The following is a 21,748-nucleotide window of genomic DNA, read 5'->3' as shown; positions in this document are numbered from 1 at the left end:
CAGGAAAAAAATGGCGCCTGTGCTGGTAGCGGTAAGTATAAGATGTAAAGAAATCTTGTTGGATGGTGCTACAAGTCAGAGGAGACCCCAAGAAACCGCTGTATAGAGCGCCCAGGGCCCACTCAGTAAAGTACAACAAAAGGTTCTGTGCACATGTACTGCTAGATACGTTTAGAGAGTCATCAATGGTACAAGGCAAAGAAAAATCAAATGAAACAATGTAGACCATATGTGAGGTTTCTTTCAAAATTGTAGTGTATTAACTCTTCTTTTTTGGAAGAGTGACACCAATGTAAGACCAAAAAACAACCAGCTGACACGTGTTTCGTCAAGCGGGCTCTTGGCCCGTGACTCTTCAGGGCTGTAAAATTCCAACCCGGCAATTCCGGGTAAAAGGACGGTACCAAAGAGGAATAATCCTGGTACTGGGTGAAGAGCGGCGGGTACGGCTGTCTTCACAGTGATCTGAGTAGCGCCTGGGGATAAGACGGGTGATGTCTTTGATCAGAATCCGCGTATTCTGATCAAAGACATCACCCGCTCTGCTGTACCCCAACGTGATACTGGAACTAGAGCGTTAACCTTTGCTGCACAAGTTTTCAACATGTACGTCACCTTCATCTCTATTGTTTACCTCTAGATGCTCGTGCTTGCTCTACTGTTTCTAGCCTGAAACTGGAACTAGAATGATAACCTTTGCTGCACACGTCTTCAGACATTTTTTGGTACTGAAGGAGCTAGATTTCATCAAGATTAAGCATTGCTCTGTGTTGTGTTTCAGACAGACTGCATTTAAAATGGCATGCAGATTTTGGTGCAAGTAAAAACGCATGGTATATGAAACTTGAAATGAGGCCTAGTCAAATGCTTTTTAAAAGTGGCACTTTTGGTGTATGCAAAGTGAAAGACATGAAATGAGGCCTGGTCAAAATGCTTTCAGTCTGAAATGCTTTCATTTAAAACCATGCTTAATTAATTTATCATGGATGTTAATGTGTTACTTTAGATTAAACCTCACTATAGAATGTACATTTAAATTAGAGAATGTTTTTTTTTTGGTGGAACTTTTAAAGTAGCACATAATTGTGCTGAATTAAGCTATGTTTTTGCAGTGTAGAAAAACTCGTGATTTCAGTGGCCTCTTTAGCTTTGAAGATAAGCATGGAATGTGTTCTCTCCTCCCAGCTCCTTTTCTTTGTAATTTGCAACCCCTGTTCTCATCTCAAAAGACTTTGACTTTTTTGCATATTTAGACAATGCAAATTCAGTTCATAATACATCTTTCTCATAATGTGTATTAATTAATCAACCATGCACCAACACCACACATGGGGCAAACGCATTTTGCATGAAAAGCTATCTAAAACATTAGAGCATGTTGCTATGAGCATGTGTTAACTGTTTGTGTTTTGAAAATTTGCACTGGTGCATGTTTATGCTACGTTGTACATTGCACATTTTGCAATGTTGTGCACAAATAATAGAAAAGCTGCTTTAAAATGATAGCTGTTGCTAGGTAATAATTAATAAGGCTACTAGTATCTGGGAGCTAAACAATATAGGTTTTATTTAATAAATTAATATTATTTTGTGTTTGTTTTGTTTTTGGGCCCAAAATAAAATGGATGCCTAAGAATCCAGCATGGCTGAGAATTGTTTGCAGTGTGCTGAATGAGAGACGCATGCGCAGAAGATTGTGCCAGTTGCATGAACTGCCAAGTGCCTCAAGTGAAAACACATGGGTCAAGCCCACAATGAACTGTACACTCCTGTCATCGTTCCAATGTACTAGTGTTTGTGGGAGAGTGTCATCCCTGTGTGCGATGTGAAAGCGAGAAGGAAGTGGACTAATACATTTTTCCACCTAAATGTTGCAATATTTGTATAATTATTGATGGTGAAACATATGACTGTATTAAGCTTTAACGCTTCCTTTGCAAATCCAACTCATACCAGTTTTAACAATGAGAAAAGGATGGTGAGACCCTCATGTCGCCTATGCTAACCAATCACAGTACTAGTTTCTACTGAAACTGCAACATTATTAGTGTAGTCAGCCAAGAATTAGAGTATAAATAATGACCCTTAGGGGGCGTTTCAGGTCATAGAGGAGAGAAGGGGAGAGGAGCAGATCTGACCAGACATCATATGGGTTAGGTACGTGAACGTCGCAGGTGCAGCCTGGGAGGAGATTGTGTCTCAGGAGAGACAGAGGGAGGAGAGGGCAGAGAGGCATAGGCTAGCCTTGCACGTCATATTTTTGGCAAGGCAGATTACATTCCTCTGTGGTCTTGTGAAGGGAGGGCAGCCTCTCTGTGTGAAACACAGAGAGACAGATCAACAGACCTGGGCAGAGAGAGCAGCTGATGGAACAGGTTTAGATTTAGATGCTAAAAGTCAAAGTTTATGCTTGACTAACTAACTAGCTTTGAAAAGATTTATTTATCTTATGCATTTATTTCTCCTTATGGGAGATTTTTGCCAATTATTAATTATTGATTAGCCTTTCAAAACTCACTCTTGGATGATATTTTCCTGAACTCTTTAAAGAATTCTGACTGACATTTGATGCCTCATTCCCTTCCTTTATGGAGTGCTTTGTATGCACCATATAATATGTTATGTATTATATGTTTTCTATTTTCAATTCTGTAACCTGATTGATATTTGACTAATGAATAAAGGGTCAGAGAACCTTAACCTTTAACTAGAAAATGAAACCCTTTAAACACTCACAATTCTTTTTATTGGCTTAACTATTAATTGCATTTTGATTTTCCATGTTTATTTAAAGTCTCCTTAAAGTGATACACGGTGGCAAAGACCCATCACCTTTAAAGCGGTAAACTAGAGGTAAATGATGTTTTGTATTGAGAAATTACCGTGAAATTATCAGTACACAACGCATCTGGATCAGTGACAGGCACACTTATATTTTGACCTGTCATCTTCGTGCCTCTCACTGTTCAGTGACTGGTACACTAGCGCTTTTAACCTCTTGAGACAACTGCAATTCATACTTTATTGACAGTAACTTTATGACTTCTTATTGTATTTTTTTCTTGTCAATTGTAGTGGTGGGTTTTGGTAACCTCTGAATTTAAAGCCTTGATTCTAGTGGTGTGAATAATAATTTTTGAGAATCGTAACCTGGGGGTACTCTAGAACATTAACCATCCTTTATATTCTACAATGCAGAAAGGTCCGGCACCACCAGTGGGTTGAAAAGCAATATGATTTTGCGCAAATGGTTTAGGTGTTATAAGACTGATCATCTGGCTAATGATAAAGTGTGTTCAGTTTTGTTCCAAGTGTAACAAGCATTGGCCTAGCCAATAGGGCTTGCATTCGGGACCTTATAAGTGTTTAGCCATGCAACAGTTGGTGTTGTTGCACCAAGGATATTCTGCTGCATAACTACATACTTCTAGGGTCCAGAAAGCGAGACCTAATGGCTATGCCAGTGCTTGTTTGTTTTTTGTTGCTGTTTTGTTTAAGTTGCCAGATCTACAATAGCTAGACATAGTTTTCTGTTAACAGTTGTTTGCATCAAATGAACTTGTTTTCATTGCTCTGAATGTTGTTTCCATTCTGGTTGTAGGAAGCAGTAATTCCCGGGGATGTGGGGGCTGCCTAGCTGTGCGCATGCGCCGAACTTTACCAATGAGAAAAGCCTGGTGCAGGCGCAATTTACAAGTGTGGAGTGAGTGAGCCCCAGGCAGCATGACTCACACAGGAGTTCATGCTCTGCACCTTCAAACTCAGCATGGTTTAAGGAAACTCGACCCTCTCCCTCCCAGGCATCAAACTCATATTTACCAAGAAACTCTGAGAAGAGCCTGCCTGCTGCACTGACGGCTGGTGGTGTGTGTGCCTGGTGAAAGCGTGCACTGACGGCTGGTGGTGTGTGTGCCTGATGAAAGCGTGCACTGACGGCTGGTGGTGTGTGTGCCCGGTGAAAGCGTGCACTGACAGTTGGTGGTGTGTTTGCCTGGTGGAAGTGTGCACTGATGGCTGGTGGTGTGTGTGCCTGGTGAAAGCGTGCACTGACGGCTGGTGGTGTGTGTGCCTTGTGAAAGCGTGCACTGACAGCTGGTGGTGCGTGTGCCTGGTGAAAGCGTGCATGACGACTGGTGGTGTGTGTGTGTGTGCCTGGTGAAAGTGTGCACTGGTGACTGGTGGTGTGTTCCTGGTGGAAGCGTGCACCGAAGGCTGGTAGTGTGTGACAGCTGGTAGTGTGCGTGCCTGGTGGAAGCGTGCACTGACGGCTGGTGATGTGTGTGTGGTGGAAGCGTGCACTGACGGCTGGTGGTGTGTGTGCCTGGTGGAAGCGTGCACTGACGGCTGGTGATGTGTGTGCCTGGTGAAAGCGTGTACTGACGACTGATGGTGTGTGTGCGTGGTGGAAGCAGGAGCATTCATAGTGATAGAAGACTCAAATTAAACTGACGATAAGGAAGGGGAGAAGGGAGGGGGAGTGCGAGCAGAGTAGCATGATTCACAGCTAGAAGACCCAAATGAAGCTGAACAGGAGGGAGGGGGAAAAGGGAGGGAGGTATTGCCAGCAGAGGAGTCTGATTAGAGCAATAAAAACACAGATGGCAGCTGTGGACGTGCACAAGCTCGTGAACGCAAGCTGTAGGCCAGCAAAAGCCTCTGGTGGCACTTTCAAAAGCCACTTACTAAATGTCTCGGAGAGACAGCAGGCGCTGTCTCAGGCGAGACCTAATAAACAAGCATTGGCATGGCCAATAGGTCTCACATTTGGGCATGCAGCACAATATCCTTGGTGCAACAACATCAACTGTTGCGTGGCTAACCCCTTCTAAGGTCCGAAAGGTGAGACCTATTGGCTATGCCAATGCTTGTTGTTTTTGTTCTTGGGGGAAACCGGGCTAGTGCCAGGAGGGACAAGGGTGACTGTCAGGCCATGAGGGTGAAGGGTGAGTGCCAGGGAGGGGAAGGGTGAGTGCCGAGAAGGGAAAATATGAGTGCCAGGGGTGAGGGGTAGCTGCCAGGCAGGGAGGTGAAGGGCTAGTGCCACAGAGGTGAAGGTTGAGTGTCAGGTCAGGGGGATGAAGAGTGAGTGCCAGGGAGATGAAGGTTGAGTGCCATGGAGGTGAGATGTAAGGGTCAGGAGGGGCAAAGGTGAGTGCCAGGGAGGGGAAGGGTGAGTGCAAGGGCTGAAGGGTAGCTGCCAGGCCAGGGGGATGAAGGGCTAGTGCCATGGAGGTGAAGGGTGAGTGCCGAAGGGGGCGAGTAGTGAATGCCTGGAGGGACATGGGTGAGTGTCAGGAAGGTGAAGGATATGTGCCAGGGAGAGGAAGTATGAGTACCAGGAGGGTCAAGGGTGAGTGTCAGGGAGGAGACAGTTGAGTGTCACAGACAGTGAATGCTGAGTGCCAGAGAGGGAGAAGGGTGAGTGCCAGGTGCGAGGAGTGACTGCCAGGCCTGAGGGGTGAAGGGTGAGTGCCAGGGAGGTGACGGGTGAGTGACAGACTGCAAACAGTAGTGGGCTGGGGTCTAGGAGGAGGTGCGGAGATCATCACCCGGTGTGTGCTAGGCTGGGACGCACCAGTGCCAGGTCACACTTGGGTGGATGCAAGAACCTCTGAAAGGCAGGTGCCAAGTCACTCGTAACCTTACTACAGGAGTGGGGTGCGCAGGAGAGAGTAACATCTTCAAACAAGAAACTATGCAAAATCCTGAAAACTCCTCTTTATGTTCCTGCTACCATATGTGGAAAATAATTAGCAAATGAATGGGCTTACGTAGCGGACTTGCAGCTTGTTACAGTAACTTATTGAGATAAAGTTTGCATTGCAAATAAGCCAAAGCTAACACAATTTGAATTAGTAATGGTAAGATTCTCAATGAACTAGCAACAAGTTGAAAAAGCATCCCAGAATGGAACCGAGGATAAAGAATAATAAAAATGGGGGCAATATTGATCTCCTTTTCACAGCTAACAGCCAAAAAAACAGGGTGTTGTGGAGGACTCGGATTCTGGTGGAATCAGAATTTTGAAAAGAGTCAATTTTTCATAATTTTTTTTTTTTTAACAACTCTTTTGAACACCCTAGCGTATAGTGCCATGCGAGTGCCACTGCCCTTCTCCTAAGACACAACAACCTCTGTGAAACAAACCGATTAGAATAACTGTTTGCTGTTTAAAACTAAATGGGGCACGAATGCAGTTTAGTATTCTGGTTATTGCTTGAAGGAAGGATAAGAAACCTGGTTACATTTGTCTGTACCACTGATATCCATGTGGATCGAAGAAAATGCACGGAGTGGTATGGTTGACAGGAGACATGCAGGCTGCTTAAATATTGTAGAGATTGGATTGTCAAGCACTACGAAACAAAAGTGAATGCTGAATAAAACTAGAAACGCGAACACTTTCACGGCGAAAGCGGCCGTGAAAGTGAAACTGATCGCGCTACTTGGCTGAGAGGAGGCTGAAAGGCAGTGAGGGGGCGGGGTGTGTGGTTGTGTGTGGTTGTGGTTGGGTGTGTGTTTGTGTGGTTGGTTGTGTGTGTGGTTGTGTGTGTGACTGGAGTACAGAAACTGCTCTACTGGTGGTCGTTGAGGAAAGCAGGAAACTGCTAGATGCAGGAGGTGCAGCAGCCATAATTTTATTAGATCTGAGCGCAGCCTTCGACACAGTGAATCACCAGGTCTTGCCCTGAGCTGGCTGCGCTCCTTCATGAAAGGCCATACGTTTTAGGTCTTTGAAGACGGTATGAGTTCCAAACCCCGGCTCCTCCGGTGCGGCGTCCCTCAGGGTTCGTCGCTGAGTCTGACACTTTTTAACTTATATATGGTCCCCCTGTCATCCATTGTAGCACCTTTTGGGATCCATATGGTTACCTATGCCGACGACACCCAACTGGTCGTAGCCCTAAATCAATCTTCCCTCCCCACTCCTCAACCTTGAATGCCTGTCTTACGGAAGTGGTAAACTGGATGGGGTCCTCCCACCTGAAACTGAACGGAGGAAAAACCGAGATCATGACCCTGGGTAACTTCGATAACTCTGCTGTTAGAACCATCTGGCCAGCCTGCATGGGTCCAGTTCCATCCCCTAAGCCCGAAATTAAAAGCCTGTGCATCTGGTTGGATCATAATCTGACGTTCCAAGCTCAGGCCAGCAAGACAGTGGCAACCTGTTTTGGCTTAATCGGAATTGCTAGGAAAGTGCTCCCCTTGCTCCCTCCCCAAGCTAAAAAAAAGCATGGTTGAGTCTATACTGCTCTCTAGACTGGACTATGGTAATGCACTCTACCTAGGTTCCCCCGCCGCCGTGATCAACAAACTGCAGGTCATTCAGAACTATGCAGCCAGACTGTTGACGGGAACGTCAAAACTGTCTTCCGCCAAACCCGCTCTCCGTCTCTTACACTGGCTCCCAGTGAGAGAGCGAATCAGTTTCAAATCCCTTTGTATTGTTCACAAATCACTTTACGGGTTAGGCCCTCCCTTGATCTCAGCCATGGTTCAACCCTACAAAGCTAGGAGACAGTTGCGATCGGATGACCTCCACCTCATCGCATCCCCCAGAATAAAACGTGCTAGACGTGGTGGCAGACTCTTCTCCCTGAACGCAGGCAGACTCTGGAACGCTCTGCCTCTCCATCTCCGGTCCAAACCCAGCCACCACTCCTTCAGGAAACAGTTAAAAACCTTCCTATTTCCTTAAAGCACTCCTCTTCGTTCTGTCAACCGGACCAGTATGTACAGCCTAGCGCTGGGAGGCCTCTGGCTAGCCATGCCCTCTATAAATGTCCCTTCATTCATTCGTTCTGTGGGGTTGTGTGTGGGGTTGTGGTTGTGTGTGGTTTGGTGGTTATGTGTGTGTGTGTGTGTCTGTGTGTCGTGTGTGGTGGTTGTGTGTGTGTGGTGGTTGTGTGGTTGTGTGTGTGTGGTTGTGTGTGCGTGGTTGTGTATGTGGTTGTGTGTGTATGTGGTTGTGTGTGTATGTGGTTGTGTGTGTATGTGGTTGTGTTTGTGTGTGTGGTTGGGTGTGGTTGTATGTGTGGTTGTATGTGTGGTTGTGTGTGTGTTGTTTTTGTGGTTGTGTGTGGTTGTGTGTGTGTGGTTGGGTGGTTGGACGTGGTTGTATGTGTGGTGGTTGTGTGTGTGTTTGTGTGGGTGGTTGTGTGTGTGTTTTTGTTGTGTGTGTGTGTTTGTGTGGTTGTGTGTGTGGTGGTTGTGTGTGTGTGTTTGTGGTTGTGTGTGTAGTTGTGTGGTTGGGTGGGGTTGTGTGTGGTTGGTTGTGTGTGGTTGTGTGGTGTGGTTGTGTGTGGTTGTGTGTGGTTGTGTGTGGTTGTGTGTGGTTGTGTGTGGTTGTGTGTGGTTTGTGTGTGATTGTGTGGTTGTGTGTGCGTGGTTGTGTGTGTGTGGCTGTGTGTGTGGCTGTGTGTGTGGCTGTGTGTGTGGCTGTGTGTGTGGCTGTGTGTGTGGCTGTGTGTGTGGCTGTGTGTGTGGTTGTGCGTGTGGTTGTGTGTGCGTGTGGTTGTGTGTGCATGGTTGTGTGTGCGTGTGGTTGTGTGTGTATGGTTGTGTGTGTGTTGTGTTTGAGTGTGTTGTGTCTATGTGTATGGTTGTGTGTGTGGGGTTGGGAGTGTGTGGTGTTGTGTGTGGTGTTTTGTGTGTGTGGTTGTGTGGTTGTGTGTGTGGTTGTGTGTATGTATATTACCCCAGAGGGGCCTTTTTGCTGTCTACACTGTGGCTTTAACTCCTGGGCTTCCCCTGTTTCACCTGGCCCTGTACTCAGCACCAGCCCCAGTATAAAACTTCTTAGTCTCAACTGCCGTTCCTTGGTTAAACACCACGCCAGTGTCTACGACCTGTTACAGGATGAAGAGCCTGATGCCCTTTTCCTAACTGAGACATGGTTGTCAGATGACAATGTGGCAGAACCGGGTCTGGCGCTCCCTCCGGGTTTTAGTATCAAGACACTCAACAGAGGGTCTGGGGGGTGGTATTGCAGTTATCGTTAAATCTTCTTATTTCTGCAACTTTGATAGGAAGCCACTTGCTGGATGTGAAGCAGCTCACTTCAGGATCTCACTCAACGCTAATTATACTCTGTCGGGCTTATTAATCTATCGCCCACCTGGGCCTTCCAAAGAATTTAGAACTGCCCTCATTGATGTTGCGGGTCCTTTGGCTATGAGAGCGGCTAATTGTAGTAAACTTGGGGACCTAAATCTGCATTTGGACAATCCTCAGGATGCTGACATGGGCAACTTTCTGGATGATCTTGCGGCATGTCAGCTAGTTCAACTTGTGCACCCTCTGCAGGTCATTTACTGGACCCAGTTTTTACTAATCTTGCACTCCTGACTGTTCACCCTCCTTCTCCTACGTGCTGGTCGGATCATTTTCTGATAACAATGACTCTTCCTGGGGTTGTACCTCTGTGCAGGGCGTCCCAGAAGTGCACATTTAGGCGCCTTGGGCATAAACTTAATATTGCACAATTCCAAGCTCTTCTTTCTTCATATCTTCCTAGTTTTCCAGCCAACCCAGATTCTGCTGATAAACTGTTGTCAGACTGGATCCTTGGTGCCCTTAACCTCCTTATTCCAGCTAAATGGTCTAAAAGCCACAGTTCCAAATCTAGTCCCTGGTATAATTCTACGCTCACTTACATGCGCAAAGAGTGCAAGAGGTTGGAGAGAGTATGGAGAAGGGATTATGACCCCAACTTGAAGAGGCCATATCAAACTGCGATTAAGCAATACCATAGGTCAATACAGTTGGTACGGGCCGCTTAATATGCGGAGGAGATTAAGAGCAGTGCTAACCCTTCTAAAAGTATCTTCTCGATACTGAAGGAACTGAAAACATCTACAGTCCTGACTGCTACGCCGATATCTTCGGACAACAAAGTGGACACTCTAGCCTCCTTTTTTGTCGAGAAGGTAGAGAAGATCTATCTATCCTTCCCCCAGGTCGCATCAGGCTCTGACCCAGTGTCCTCTCTCACTCTGACTCAATGCACACTGACCACTCTCCCTATTATCTCTCAAGAGAAGCTGAGTTAACTTTGCATCAAAGTCAAATCTGGTTCCATCACTGACCCTCTCATGCCAGCCTATTCATTGAAAATCCTACCTGTGCTCATCCCTCCTCTGAGTCATGTGATCAACCTATCCCTCTCGTCAGCTGCTGTTCCAAGTTCTTGGAAACGTGCGAGGGTCGTACCCTTGTTAAAAAACCCAATCTGGATGCGGCCAAACCCGAGAATTTTCGGCCCACCTCTCTCCTGCCCTGGGTCTCTAAGATCACCGAGGCCCACGTCAATACCATCTTGGCGGACTATCTGGAAGATAATAATATACTGGACCCCTCTCAGAATGGTTTCCGTCCTGGGCACCTTACGGAGTCTGCCCTTCTTGCTGTCACTGAGCATCTGAGATGGGCCCTAGACGAGGGTCATTCTTCGGCACTGATTTTGCTCGACCTCAGTGCCGCGTTCGACATGGTCTCCTACCAGATTCTGTTGAGGCGCTTGGAGAAGTTGGGCATAGTGGATTCCGCCCTGAAGTGGTTTGCCTCTTTTCTTGCCAAGAGGGCTTTCCAGGTAGCCGCCCCTCCCTTTGTCTCCAGAGTTTATGCCACCATGTATGGGGTACCGCAGGGCTCATCTCTGAGCCCTACCCTCTTTAACCTTTATGTCCAACCACTGGCGACGGTTGCTAAGAAAAGAGGGCTTACGTTAGTATCGTATGCGGACAATATTCAGCTGGTAGTCTCACTCACCGACAACATTACTCTGGACGCCTGTAAGTACCGGAGCGATCTTGAAGCTGTCGCGGGGTGGATGACGACCAACTTTCTCCAGCTCAATGCCAGTAAGTCAGAGATACTGTTGGTTGGGAGAGACTCAGGGCTGTGTAGTGAGCTTTGGTGGCCGGCCTCGTTAGGGGATGGCGCCTGCCCCTAAACAGGTAGTAAAAAAACCTGGGGGTTTGGATCGACAATGCTCTTAGTTTCCGCACCCAAACCAAGAAAGTGGCCGGGACCTGTTTTGGACTTTTGCGGGGGCTCTCACCTTTGCTGGGCTTTTTTGATCTCCCAATCAGGCAGGTTATTGTCCAGGCTTTCATTATGTCAAAACTGGACTATGCCAGTTCCCTGTATTTGGTGTCCCACCAGACTGAGATTGTCAGACTACAAAGGGTTCAGAATGCGGCTGCCCGAGCCTGCACCGCTTCTAACGCCATCCGTCGCCTCCATTGGCTGCCGGTGGCCAAGCGTATAGAATTTAAGACCCTCTGCATTACGTTTAAAATCTTGCATTTCTCTTCTCCTGGTATCTTGGCCAATCTGCACCCCTTTTATACCCCCTCTCGCCTACTCCGGTCTATGGGACAGAATCTTGTGGCTGTCCCCAGGATGAGGAGGCTCCGAGCTGGAGGGCGCTCCTTCCGAGTGTTGGCCTCGAAACTTTGGAATGCGCTCCCTTCTTCCATCCGCAGTATTAGTCCTATTTCCCTTTTCGTAAAGCTGTCAAAACATTCCTCTTCCCTCTGCTGTAAGTTGCTTCTGCCACTAGCTACGCAGTTTTCTGCATCCGCGCCGGGACGCCCCTTTGCTGGGGCAGCTGTGCACTCTACAAGCCATTATAACATAACATAACATATGTGTGTGGTTGTGTGTGTGGTTGTGTGTGGTTGTGGATGTATGTGTTTGCGGTTGTGTGTGTGTGTGGTTGTGTGTGTGACAGTAATACGTAAAGCCTCTCAAAATAAAGGAACACAAACATCGAGTTTGTGGAAAGAGAAAGCACGTTGAGGCAGCGATGGAAGAGAAATTTAAGGTGGGCGTGATATTGCCTGACGGAGATGCACCCACTGGGAGAATCCTTGTAAGCGGGGTTAGGGGCGGAGGCAGGGAGCAAGCAAGAGGAAAGACAGATGGCGCTTGTCGCCAACCAGCAGCATTTTGAAAACTCACCTACTTAAGTCTCCCCGAGCAGCACATGCGCTCTGACTCCGCAAGACCTAAAAAGGACTCTACGCAAGTGTGTGTAAAGCAAAAATGCGGACTTCTAACGTTAAGTCTATGGAAATCAATGATGCACAGGTTGATGAGGATTTTGCATGTGGTCATAATATTTTGCAGGTATCTGGCACTAGTGATGACAATGAAACCTCCCCGATTGATATATATTGGTTGGAGGGGAGACCACCAAGGTTTTATTTGATTTAGGGTCTAAAATCACAATTGTTTCCTAAAAAAACAATTTCAAAGATAAATCGGAAGGCCTGATATCAATTCTTATGCATATGAAGGTGAACCCAAACGATTGAGGAGTTATTTCAAAGGGTTGATACAATATAAAGGTCTGTATACCTCAGGCAAAATGTATGTTTCGGAAAAAGGAGAGAGTATCCTAAGCTGGATCCATCAAGGTGACCTAGGTGGAGAGGTGTGGTGCAGTGGCCAGGGCAGCTGACTTCGGAGCACAGGGTTCACGGTTCGATCCCAGGCGGCAGCTCAGCACAATGTGACTCTGGGCAATAGCTCACTTTTCACGACGGTCCCCAACGCCTTGAAACTTGTAAGAGTGAGTAGTTTGCACTTTACAAATAAGGATTTAACAGATTTTAGGTGTCCTACTGAAAACGAGTGGTAGCCCCTCCATTTTTATGATGGAGTGTGTGTGTGAGACCCTTCACTTCACCTCGGGTAGTTGTAACGTTGAGGCTGAGATTAGAAAGGAGAGCCCCAATGTATCCAGATAGGAGTTAGGATGTTTGAGAGGCTTTCAGATACGTTTGAGTTCTGGCACACAGCCTGTGTGTTGTAAAGTGATTAATGTCCCCATAGCTCTTAGAGATGAGATGCAAGCAGAAATAGAGAAACTAAAAAAAGGGTGAATAATTGAGGAAGTTGATGGCACGGAGTGGCTAGCTCCGGTCGTTGCTGCACGAAAGTCCAATGGTAGTTTACGTCCATGTGTGGACTTGAGGAATTTGAATAAGTGTGTCATTGTGGACAGGTATCCCTTTCCTAATATTTCTGAGTTGCTGGTGCTTGGTGGGGCCAGAATCTTTCGTACGATTGACCTCACATCTGCGTACCATCAGGTGGTATTGAAGGAGTCCTCTATGGACTAGACGGCATTCATCACTCCCTTTGGCACTTTCAGATTTGTTTGTATGCCTTTCGGTTTAGTTTCAGCAGCCTCCGTTTTCCAGCGTGCCATGGAGAAGGTATTAAAAGGCATTGAGGCAGTATGTGTCTCCCAAGATGACATCCTTGTTTATGGAAAAGATGGCGAAGAACATGATGTGCATCTTTGTAATGTGTTAAAGAAACTTGAGGACTTCAATTTGACCACCAGGCTGCTTAATGTCATTTTACCACCACAGCAATCAATTATCTAGCCCATACCATCACCGGTGATGGAATCATGCCCAAGGATGAGTTGGTTGGTACCATTTCCAAGATGAAGTCTCCTACATCACAGGAGGAGGTGATGAAGCTCTTGAGGATGGCTGAGTATTATAACCTGGTTGTGGAAAATGTTGCTGAGTTGAGTACGAACATAAGGTTGTTGTTGAAGAAGGGAGTTTGTTTTGTGTGGGAATAGGCATGTGAGCAAGAGTTTGTTGCTTTGAAACAGAAACCTAGTATGTCTCCTAAGTTGAAAAGCTTTGATCCACGTAAAGAATCCATTGTTACAATGGATGCTAGTGCTAAGGGTTGAGGTGTACTACTGCAGGAGGAGGGGAGCGAAGGAATGAAAACCATCATATTTCTTTCACGTAAATTGAATGATGCTGAGTCACGTTATTCAGTCATTTAAAGAGAGGCCATTGCTGTGTTTTGGGCTGTAAAAAAATTGAACAGGTTTTTGTGGGGTGTCAAGTTTGAAGTAAGGACGGATCACAAGCCCTTGTGTGAGACATTCATGAGAAAAGGTATTGATTTGGTGTCAAGGAGGATAACCAAGTGGGTGATCGCCTTACCAGAATATGAGTTTGTGATGAGATACATACCAGGGGTTGAGAATGGAGTTGCGGACACACTGTCAATGCTTGTCTCTAAGGATTATGAGATGCAGGATGATTCTGAGTCTTGAGGTCATGAAACAGAATTTGCATGTGCAGTTGAAAGTGCAGTCGTTCCTGAAGAGCAGTGGCGAGAAGAATCGCAAAATGATCCTGTACTGTCAGAAATAATTGTAAGGAACAGTTGGCACTCTTGAAAGAAAGCCTCAGAAGATGGCAAGATTTATTGGGGTGTGAAGAACAAATTGAATACATGTGAAAATCTCTTATGTCGTGGTACACGACTTGTTCCCCCAGTCAAGCTCTGGGAAAGGCTATAGGTCTGGCAAACAAATTTAATCTTGGTATGTCTAAAACCAATGAAAGTCTCCGCTTCCCTTACTGGTGGCCAGGGATGGATTTACAGATTGAGAGGTTGTGCATGAGTGCTTATCTTGCTCCTTGAGTGAGAAATCTAAGAATCAGGGCCATGGAGAGAAATTTCTCTCAACATTCTTGGTCCAATTCATGGTGATTGTCTACAAGCCTGTGTAATTGTGGTTATAGATGTATCAACAAAAAAAGAGGTCAGTGGTGTTTTGGGAAACCACACTAAAGGAGCAAGACCAGAAAGAACACTATCTGGCCCGACTTGGGTAGGTAAGAAAGCCCTCACACACCGACCTGGTCGGTGTCATGCTTCATGATCGGGCCCCACCAAAAAGGCCGAGTGCCTTTTTGGTGTGCTGCGACGCCAGACTACTGCGGAGCTGGTTTAGTGAAAGAGGCGTGCAGTGAGAATAAATTAAGAGTGTCTTATGAGTATCAAAAGAAGAAAAAAAAAATTATTAGTAGATCACTAAGACACGGATAAAAAACTATGTGTTTGGGAATTTGGCCAAAAGTTAATTGTTTGGTTAATTCCAGATTCATTTGTAATATCAGTCGACATGTTTCAGCCTACGAAACGGTGTAAGATTACCAGGCATTCTTCAGGACAAGTATATTGTGTTAAACCCTGGCGGTATGAGTACCCTAAGGCTCACCCTGACCTAGGGACGTGAAAGTGAAAAAAATAGTTATGAAAAAGTGAAAAAGTGCAAAAAGGAAAGAGCATCTGCTCTCTCACAATGACTCCTGGTTTAGGAGTGATTACCGCACCTAGAAAAGAAGAAACAAACATACATAAAAGACAAAACAAACATTTAGTTGTTGGTCTATGAACGTATATTTATCGGTGCTCCAAATCTGTGGCAAGTCATTGTGGATGGCAATTAGATGGTATAGTTATCACCAACCAAACTAACCCTAAGGAAGATACCGCTAATACTCAGGGGTGGGGTGAACTAGTGGTGCGCTATATGTGGCTAGTAGGTAAAAAGGTTAAAATAAGGCGAAGTGTCCTCATGTCGTCTGATCAATGGACCAAAGGTCTGTGACCCCACAACAATTGAAAACCTAAGATTAAAAATTGTCTCACTTTTTCTATGATGCTACGTGCACCATGGGTCTCAGGAGGGGGGTGGAGGCTTACTCGGCACACCATAGATGCAAAAATCAGCAGAGTAGTACGATTAAGGAAAGGTTACTTAGCTCAGTTTAGCAGCGTGATCACGAGCGCTGTCAGGCAAGACTTACGCCCTCAAAGCCTGGCACCCGTGTGGAACCTAGCTTCTCCCTCGATCCGGACCCTGAAGATAGAATGCGGGGCCGGTAGCGGTGTTTAAAAAAACTGTGTCGTTTCCCTCACCGGGTTTCCGGGTTGGGCGTGCCTCGTGTCGTCAGTGGGCGTGCTTCTGACGTCTGAGAGGTGGGTTGGCCATCGTTTACCAATGGCTGCGCAGGGTATGTGTGACGCGAACCATCGCGTCATGAGAATGAAATCTAAGCTATGGAGTGTCAGTCAGCCCTCAATCGAAGTAAACACTTTATTGTCCATTGAACATGAACAAAAGTTGCGGCATGAGCCCCTAAGCAGACTATGCGGTATGCTTCAATTACTACTCGTAGTCTTGCCGTTTCGCAAGCTGGCTTGCAGTGGTAAACAGGCCATTCGCAGAGTTATATTCTCGACTCAATCATAGCGTGTACATATGAGAATACAGTCGGCAGTTCTAATTTGAATTAATACGGCGCAATACCAATTGTAGTGTGAACTGGCGACCTGCGCACTGCTAAATGGCAGCGGTTAGATAGCGGATCAAGCTGTAAGTCTCTCATCTCAAAGGCAGAGCGCGGGTGTCAAGAGCCGATGAACAGATACGTCAGGCCATTGCTGTCAGTCAAACAGACACGTCTGTACGTCATTGTTGATGGCAAAGTATAGGCTAAGAGACAGATAAGAGGGTGTCCCTACTCTCCCTACCTCTCTTTGTGTTAACACGTAATTGTGGTTATAGACATGTTCTCTAGGTGGCCTGAAGTGCGTTTTGGGTATGGGAATAGAAACCAAGCATATGGTTTTATTTCTGAGTGAGTTGATGACCAGTGAGGGTTATCCTGTGGTGCTCTTGACGGACAATCAGTTTCAATTTGTTTTGCAAGAGATGGAAGAGATTCTAGGGTCGAGCTGTAAGACATAAAAGGTGTGCTCTGTACAACCCAAAAACGAATGGAATGGTAGAGAGATTAAATGGGTTGCACCAGGAGACCATATCTCTGGCAAAAGCTAATGGTTTGAATTGGAAGGAAGAGTTGAGAAAGAAAGTGGCGCTATATAGTTATATAGGATGACGCCCGACATCACAACGGGCAAATCCCCTTTTAAGCTATTTAGCGGTAGCTCCTCCATCACTGCTATTGAACCCGCATGGGTGAAAAACTTAAGAGAAGGTGGTGATGATGGTGCACCTGCAGACATTTGGCGTGAGAGGGAGGCTAAGAAGGTGCTGCCAAGAAAAGTGAATTTTGATTGCAGGAAAGTAGTAGAAAAGACATTTGTGGCGGTGGGGGACATGGTGATGATCAAACGTCCTGTGTCGCGTGGTGGTGGATCTAAGTTCTCGAAACCCATCTGTGTCATCAAGGTGTTTGACAATGCTGTAAAGACGCAAGACCATCACATCTGGAACCTTGGGAGGATTGTTGTGTACAATGGTCCGAGACTGGCCTTTGAGGGTGTGGATTGTGATGGTATTGCATGCAAGGAGAATCTTCTTAATCCCAATACTAAGAGTAACCTCAGAAGGTCTTCTAGGGAAGTGAAGAACCCTTCATATAGGAAAGATTTTGTGTAAATGAGTGTAACATCTGCAGGTTCCTGTGCAGATGAGGTTGGTACAAACTTTTGTTTTTGTGTTTGAAATTCTCTTTCTTCAGACTATGTTGCAAATACTATGATGTACTTAACTTTAAGCTGTGTTTACAGGAGGGAGGTGTTTGGTATCTGGTTCTCCTCCCTGGCTTGCTTCTGCTGACATGGTGGAATGTTGTCATTGGAACTTCACCATGTCAGTGAGGGGACTGGAATGTGATGAGAAGAAACTGGCAGTTGATTGAGGGTGCTGCTGGGTTGTAAATGGGATCTTCTACGGAGAATAAACTACACGTTGTAACTCAAGCTGACTGGACTCCTCTTCTTGCTTCTAGCCGCGAAAACTACAAACTGCTTATTAATGTCACCTTGGGTGACCATTTGTCACTATTTGTCAGGTTGTCCCAAACAGGACGCTTAAGCCCTACGAGTCTTCAGCGCTGTGGCCTTTTACAACATATCTTCTTGTCCAAGGGACAGTATGCTTCGAAAATATATGGTGCGAGAAGCTAGGGTTTTAGTATAGAGGAGTTAATGGAGCTCTGCAAGGTTTACGGTAGTCAGTCCGACACAGTTCTGAATCCTAATGGTGCTAACAGGAAAGGGGTGACTCTACAAACCCCTTACTTGTGATTGTAGAACAACCACATATAACAATTGCAACAGTCCTGTCCACACATATAATCAATGATATACAACAAGTATTGGTATATGAAACAACAACAAAACACAATCTGGTTGAGATTTCCTCTGTTCTTTTAATGTGTGTTGGCGCAGAGAACAGCCAGCCGACACGTGTTTCGTCTGAGAAAAATAATCTCTGACTCTTCAGGGCTCAGGTCACAATGGACCGCGTAATAATCCCTTTTTGTTGTTGTTTCATATACCAATACTTGTTGTATATCATTGATTATATGTGTGCACAGGACTGTTGCTATTGCTTCAGAAAAATACTTGCCTTGTAAAATAAACTCCACTTTTCCATTTGGTGCCACACCCATGGAGACCAGATTATGGAAGCATTCATATTCTATCAGAACGCTAAGAATAGCCTCTCAGATTGTTAGTGTGCGTATTATATCAGAGTTTGGATTCTAGCACAGCTCTGACTTTGCCACCCCTCTGCAAATCTACAGGTAGTGGCTGGGAATGGGCTGGAAGCCATAGTTTCAGTATTGTAATGTTCTTTGAGTCTGTGCACACCTACAAACTAACAGATTTTGGGTATTCACCAACTCCCTCTACACTTGAAAAGGTTGGAAATTTACTCTTGACCAGGGCAGGAGTTTATTTAAGACCCAGGCTCCTACTTTATTTTACTGTTGCCCTGGTGATGCTTAGAATGGTTATACATTAATTGTCCATTATAATTTTTTTATTAAATATACGCATGCATCAAACTTGTTTTACTAAATTATACTTCTGTGAAATGGTTTTTAGAACTTTAGCAGTAGTTTAGCAATTTTCTTTCAAGTTTGTTGTGGTGTGTATATTGTTTCAAAAGCAAATAATCCTTTGCCAGTGGTCCAAACTGCGGTGCTGTAAAGTAGCAACCAAAGGGTTTGTCCTTTTTTCATCCAGAAGGCTAAACCTACTTGCCCAATCAATATGCTCTGGGCGTTGTGTGATGGGTATTTCACACCCTTGATTCCCTCTTGTGTGCATTCCATTACTTGCAGTTTTGTTTTTTCTTTAATGCATGGCCGCAGCCAGAAGAATACAAAATCAAACAACCTGGAAAAATCTCACTGGGTACGAATGTGACTAGACTGCATTTAACACGTTTCCAAGCAGCCTCTAGCTCCTCCTCTTACCCCATGATTGTGAGTTTTGTTGCTCAAGGAAGTTTTTATTAAACACTACGGACGTGCAGCACAAAGAAACAGGTCTGAGGACTGACTCAAAGTACAATAGTTTTGAATGTATTTTATACATTTCTTGACGCATCATAAAAACAGTTTATAGACCCTGTTTCGGGAGTGGAATGTGGGTATTGTCATTAAGCCATAAATTACTCCCACCTGATGACAAATGCAGGTGGGTCTCGACAATGCTTGGACACAATGAGGGCCAGTGGGTAATGTGTACAGATGTCCGGCATGTGGAGCGCGTGATCACTGCGTACTGTGTCTTGACTGGCTGAGTGTTCCTGACTAGCGTTTATGATGTTTTGGGAACGTGCGCCCCTCCAGCCAGTGCGTTTTATTGCTGCCAATCTCCCAGGACCATTGTGGTGTCACTGCCTCTCTGTGGGACTAATCTGTGTTTTTCCTGTTCATGCATTTGTCCTGCTGGTTACGTGCCACCCCACCAGTGATCTGTCAATTAGTAGCCTCAGGCCTAGGGTGCCCGGCCTGCCAGACCACGTATTTCTGACTTGGGGTTGATGAAGAGGTCATATCGGGGGATTTCGACTACAGTGATTCAATTTTGTTTTTGTGCATAAACGTATCATCGCATACATCAATATTAACAGATTCAACTGTTCTCTCTTCCGGATCATTGAGTACCTCTTGCCAGACTCGGAACATATTGCCTCTCATTCCTGGACCACAGAGTCTGTTGGTCCAGCCTCAGTGTGGATTACTTTGCACCAGCCTCTGCCTCTCCCAGGCCCTTTGGCTCCTGCCTCCAACTCCTCATCTGAGGCAAAGAAGGCAGACAAGCTTATGCATGACATTCATTCAGGAAAGGGTCCAAAGAACAGGCACCAAACAAAAATGCACAGTAAATATTGCCAGTAGTACATAGGAATTAGGGATTAATTTGCATGCCGTGCTGGTGGAAGGACTTTTCTGCATTCATATCAGTGACAGATATTCTTTAACACTAACTTGGATCATCTGTTACACTTACCAGGGCTCATTGCAGAGAGAACACAAACATAATGTTTCCAAATAAAGGTCAATCCTAAATATTTTCTCCCACAATACAAAAAACACCACAAGTAATTTTGAAGAAAATGATCAGCTCCCTGTAGACTCCTGGGGAGACAAAGGGCCAGCGAATTGTATTTATCAAGTAAGACCTGTCACAGAAAGATAGTTAATCTTATAACATCAACGTCACTATTTTTGTCCTCTTGTCCGGTAAAGCCCTACTGTAGGAGAGTAGGGTCTGCTATCCTATGGTCACCCCAAATTTTTGCTTTTTGCTTCACTGGTTTATGACTTAATGTGGCTGTGGGCCTGCTAATCAGACCCACAGCCTGCTGTTCTCTCTCTAAATTGTAACCCATGTACTTTAGGTGCACAACGAAATTGGAACTGGTTCACCTTATTGGCCCCTGTAACAGAGTACCCAGGTACCCAGGGCATAGGTGCTTCCAAGGCCTACCAGGGGCTGCAGCATGTATTGTGCCACCCCTGGCCTGGCTTCCATATTTGACACAACTGGCTGATCACTCAGCTGGGGTAAGTCGGTGTAACCACCCCTTACTTAGGTGTAGTATGCCTATACCTAACCTAAAATGGACACATATGTTCCTATCAGCCACTCCTATGGAAGGCCTCATCAATCCTGGAGGCAGAGTGCTTGGAAATATGTGAGATGGTGCTCTGGCATGAGCTGAGCCTGTCTGCAGCTTTCGGAACCATGTCCTTTAACTGTTTCATGATATTGCCATACCATATACTCTTAAGTGCATTATGAACCTCGCGGTTAAATGCTATCTTGGGTTTGGCTTTATCAAAACATGTCGAGTAAGGTGTCATACGAATTGGAATACTACCCCCTCGCCAGTTCTGGCGACGGGGGTAGCATTCCACCCTTCTAGAAGGACACGACATGTACCTAGCCTGAACCCCGGTTAAAGTTAAACAGAGCCTTAGCATCACAAAATGGATGCTGCCACCACAGACACAAGTCTGACCTCCTGCTGCTGGGAGTCCTTCCAGCGAGGGCAGCTTGGACAAAGGGTTTCCTGCCTGGGGAGGTGCTAGCACCACTCCAGACAGGATTTTGTGTATTGGGTAGGACAGGGCTGAATAGAATCAGACATGCCTGGGGCACACAAGGTGTCCCTGTGCATAGGCCAGTTCAAACCGGTGCTGGGGCTTTCCAGCCCCAGTCCTGGCACGAAACTGGACAAAGGAAAGGGGGTGTAACCACCCCCCTTCCTGGTTCCACCCAGAGGAGGGACCTAGTAGGTGATCCGGCCCCCCAGATTCGAATAAGAGTGGGAGCTGTGTCCTGAGACTTCAGATCATCCTGAATCAACTTGAAATACAGAAGAAGACTGGACTTCGACATTCTGCTGCACAGAAGACGGAAGAGAATCTCCCTTGTGGCCAAGGAGTGACCACCCTGTGAACACAGGCACCAACCAGCAACTCGACGTCTGCTTTGCCGCCGCCTCCCGCCGGAGCCCGAACCCAGAGCCTGACAAGACCCAGACTCCCAGACTTCTCACAGCCCGATCCACAGTCCCTGCAAAGAAGGGACCCGTGGAGGCACCGAGAGACGTGGGACCGGACCTCTTGGA

At 46.0% G+C, this 21,748-nt stretch overlaps 1 protein-coding gene across 2 annotated transcripts in view; it reads left to right on the top strand.

The window, feature by feature from the left end:
- Nucleotides 1-21,748, top strand: part of MYSM1 (Myb like, SWIRM and MPN domains 1) — a 367,486-nt gene that overhangs the window by 684 nt on the left and 345,054 nt on the right. The gene's annotated exons all lie outside the window — the stretch shown is intronic.

This window comes from Lissotriton helveticus, chromosome 1_2, assembly GCF_964261635.1.
Source record: "Lissotriton helveticus chromosome 1_2, aLisHel1.1, whole genome shotgun sequence".
Classification (NCBI taxonomy): domain Eukaryota; kingdom Metazoa; phylum Chordata; class Amphibia; order Caudata; family Salamandridae; genus Lissotriton; species Lissotriton helveticus.
The sequence above is the reverse complement of the archived record's forward strand: the minus strand, read 5'-3'. Positions and strand labels throughout refer to the sequence as shown.